The 4,396-nt window shown below is 40.9% G+C and overlaps 2 pseudogenes; one reads left to right on the top strand and one right to left on the bottom strand.

The window, feature by feature from the left end:
• Positions 1-1,198: 1,198 nt before the first annotated feature.
• On the top strand, positions 1,199-3,289 carry LOC101586649 (annotated as a pseudogene).
• Positions 3,290-3,446: 157 nt separating this feature from the next.
• The window catches only part of LOC101587045, an 8,169-nt pseudogene continuing 7,219 nt past the window's right edge, over positions 3,447-4,396 (bottom strand).

Raw genomic sequence — 4,396 nt, forward strand, 5'->3', positions numbered from 1 at the left:
CTTATTCCACTGAGCTATCTCCCCAGCCCACTCTTCATTGTATTAAATTGGCCCATCCAGCATTGCAGTCTGTCTCTTCATTTCTTCAGATCAACTTCTGTTTCCTTTTTTAAATTTTTCAACTTTTCTCTAGAGAGGTTTTGAAGAACTCTTTGATACTTTAGCTCCTAGATATTGCTTCATTTTTAAATTACTTATTTATGTATTTATTTATTTGATACAGGGTCTCACTACACACTTGGACTCAGTGATCCTCTTGTCTCAGCCTCCTCAGCACTAGGATTACAGGCATGCACCACCAGGCTCAGTTTCAGTGGCTGGCATGGCGTGCCCAGCAGTTCAGGGGCCAGCATGGCATGCAGTACTAGGGATCGAACTCAGGTCCTTGCGCTTGCCAGACAGGCGCTTAGACGGCTGAGCTCCCTAGGTCAACATAGTATAATTTTTGTCCTTGTAAATGGTACCATGCTTTCTATTACATTTTATGTGGGCCAGGGATAGAGCTCAGTGGCACACTGCCTGCCTGGCATTTGCAAGGTCCTGAATTCAATTCCTGGAACCCACCCCCACCCACCAAAAAAAAAAAAAAAAAAAAGCTGCTATTAGTTTTTATAGCTTTTTTTTTTTTTTTTCTTTTTTCTTTTTTCTTTTTTTTTTGCAGAACCAGGGATTGAACTCAGGTACTTGAGCTTGCCAGGGAAGCGCTTATTCCACTGAGCCATCTCCCTGGCCCCCTATAGCTGTTTATTGCTAGTGTAAAAAATGAACTCTACTGAGTCTTCTATGGTGACCTTTCCTCTAGTGACCTAGCTAACTACTTATAAATTCTAACCATGGTTTATTGATTCTGGTAGGTTATTCTATACAATTGAGTGTCACTGACAATTTTACGTCTTCCTTTCTTATACTTTTTATTATATTTCTTTTTTATATCCTGTATTGAGTAGGAACATCCATACTATGTTGAACAGTAGTTAGTGGTGATATGGGTCATCTTCACCTGCTTTATGTTCATACTGGGTACTGCAGCCAGGGCCTCATGCGTGCTAAGCATGTGCTTTACCACCACCACTGAGCTGCACCTCCAGGCTTGCATTACTCTTAATCTTGCAGGGAATACAGTTTAGCTTTTTCCTTTGAGTAAGATATTCTGTGGTTCCAGGATGTAAAAATGATATAGGGGAATCAAATTCCCAACATGAAAGGTACCTGGGACAAGTTCGTGTTTTCTAAAACCCGAAGAATGAATTTTAGTAACAAATGGAGATTAAGAGCAGAATATTTATTTGGGGGAAGAAAACTTCTGTCCAAGAAAGAGACAGGCTGTTTCTTCAAGGTTTTTTTTTTTTTTTTTTTTGTCAGAACCGGGAATTGAACTCAGATCCTTGCATTTGCCAGTCAAGTGCTTATCCTACTGAGCCATCTCCCTGGCCCCTCTTCCAGGTATTTTTATAGAGTCCCATGTGGGCCTACAGTGGAGAAAAATAGGAACTCACTTAGGTGGGCATGAGGTGGGACAAAATTATGGCCAACCAATGAGATTTTAAACACCATTGCTCAGGTAAAAGTGATTAAATCCAGAACCAAATGGGGAAGCAAGTCATGTAGCAAAAGGGCATGAATATAGAGTCTGACTTTATCCAGTAGCTGGTAGCAGTTGGATTAGTGACTCTTCCTGGCTTCCTCAAGGTGACAATCAATCCCAGATGTTTATCTTTAGGGAGGTCAGCATTTGTTCAATCTTTGGTCTTTAGGTCTGGCCTGTAGTGGGAGCACCTCTCTCTCTCACAGTTGTAAGACATCTCGTCTTCCACGCTGTCTCCTTTGAGGGCCTGGCCCTGTCTGACTGCCTATGACATTTCTATTTAATTCAGCTGTCTATAACAAAAAGACTCTTAGTTTTTGGTAGGCTTTCTTCCCCCACCCCAATTTTTTTTTACTGGATTAAACCCATGGCCATGGCACTGGGTTATATCTCCAAGTCCTTTATTATTTTTTATTTTGAGACAGCATCTTGGTAAATTGCTAAATTGCCCAAGGTGAACTTGAAGTTGCATTTCTGCCTCAGCCTTCTAGAGAGCTAGAGTACAGGTGTGGCTTAATTTTTTTTCAATGCTGAGGATAAAATCCAGGGACATGCTAGAGATGGTCTACCACTAAGCTACATCTACAGACATATATCTTATTCCTTAAATGCAAAATAATGTTGTGCTCTTTTGTGCTTAAATCTCTATTATATCTGATTTTCTGTTTTTTTACTTTGTAATTTGTTTATATATTTTCTCTTGCTTAGTTTTTTAAAAGTTTGTGTAATTAATGCTATTGAAGAAACATTGGTTATGTTAAAATATTCTTTTGTGTGGGTTTATTATTATTCATTATTTTGTTGATTTTTATCTTTATGCTTAATATTTCCCCTTGTTTTATTTTCTTCAGGTTTTATTCTTTAAGCTGCTTTTTAATTTGAATGGTTAAGCCATTTTCAGCCTTTATTGTTTTCCGATAAGCATATTTAAAGCTATAAATTTAATGGCAAGTTTTGACATATATTGCCTGGAATCCATTTGGGAGATATAAAACATTATTTTTAGGTCTAATGAAATCTTTGTTGCACATTTCTAATATTTCTTGGATTTCTTCCTACAAATATAATTATACATGTGGATAAAGCTTCATAAACAGGCTATTTATTTTAAACACTCTAAATGCTCACTCATAAGAGAACTATATTACATTCTTACAACTCCTATGGCAAACTGCCACAAGCTTGGTGGCTCAAAGCGATGCATTTACTTGTTTATGACTGTAGAAGTTTAGAATCAGTGTCACAAGTCCTAAAAGGGGGTCAGCAGGGTTGCACTTTGTCTGGAGGCTCAAGAGGAGAAACCTGACTCTTTCAGCTTTGGACAGCTGTCAACAGTCCTGGGCTTTGATTAAGATACCACAGGGGCCAGGGAGATGGCTCAGTGGAATAAGCGCTTGCCTGGCAAGCTCAAGGGCCTGAGTTCAATCCCCAGTTCTGAAAAAAAAAAAAAAGTGTTCATGTTATAGATGGGCTGCCCCTGGCCCTCGCGTTGGCCTGGCCCTCGGCTCTTCCAGCGTTGCCGCCACGAAGAAAGTAGTTCTGCAGCTGCCGCTGGACGCCGGGCTGAAGGGCATGAAGGTTTCCCAGGCAGCTGCAGACTTAGAACAGTTCTGCCTGCAGAATGCTCAGTATGGTCCTGTGCTGACTGGAGTATCCTCAAGTACAAATCCCTTCAGACCGCAGAAAGTCTGTTCCTTTTTGTAGTCAAATGAATTCTTTCTTTTTTTTTTTTGCGGAACCGGGGATTGAACTCAGGTCCTTATGCTTGCCTGGCAAGTGCAAGGGCCTGAGTTCAATCCCTGGTTCTGCCAAAAAAAAAAAAAAAAAAAAAAAAAAAAAAAAAGAGTTTCCCAGACTACTTTTAACCAACCAGTGACTATTCAGAAAAAGAAAATTGAAGACTGTACAAAAACTTCCCCTTGGGGGCTGGGGAGGTGACTCAGTGGAATAAGCGCTTCCCTGGCAAGTGCAAGGGCCTGAGTTCAATCCCCAGTTACACAAAAACAAAACCCAAAACAAATCAGCAAAAACTTCCTCTTTCTTTCTTTCTTTTTTTTTTTTATATTTATTTATTTATTTATTTATTTTTTGTGTGTGTGGCCAGCTCAGCCCACCAGGGGGCGGGGCTGGCTGGCATGTGGTGCTGGAGGATTGAACCGCGGTCCCCTGTGCTTTGCTTAGCTTAGCTTGTTCTAAGTAGGTGCTTTAGACCACTGAGCCATCTCACCAGCCCTCTTTCTTTCTTTTCTTTTTTTTTTTTGTGGAACCGTGGATTGAACTCAGGCCCTTGTGCTTCCCAGGGAAGCGCTTACTCCACTGAACCATCTCCCTGGCCCAAAACTTCCCCTTTCTTAACATGTGCCATAACATAAAACTTCTACTTTGTCAGTCCTTAACATCTACCTCTCTGGATTTTCATGAATTTCTATTTCACGAGGGTGTTTTATACATGCTGGAGCCAACATATAATAAAATACTTAGTATTAAAAAAAGAAAAAAAAGAGGGGCCCAGGGAGATGGTTCAGTGGAATAAATGCTTCCACGGCAAGCGCAAGGGCCTGAGTTCAATCCCCAATTCCGCAAAAAAAAAGAAAAGATTTCAATATTTCCTCAGTTCATTAGTAAGTGAGAGAATAAATAAGAAAATAACGCTGGTTCAAGAAAAGCTTCAGGGGGCTGGCGAGATGGCTCAGTGGTCTAAAGCACCTACATGGAACAAGCTTGGCAAAGCACAGGCACCACGGTTCGATCCCCCAGCACCACATGCCAGCCAGCCTCGCCCCCTGGTGGGCTGAGCTGGCCACACACACA

The sequence above is a fragment of the Octodon degus genome, unplaced genomic scaffold (genome assembly GCF_000260255.1).
Source record: "Octodon degus isolate 3935 unplaced genomic scaffold, OctDeg1.0 scaffold00059, whole genome shotgun sequence".
In the NCBI taxonomy this organism is placed as follows: Eukaryota; Metazoa; Chordata; class Mammalia; order Rodentia; family Octodontidae; genus Octodon; species Octodon degus.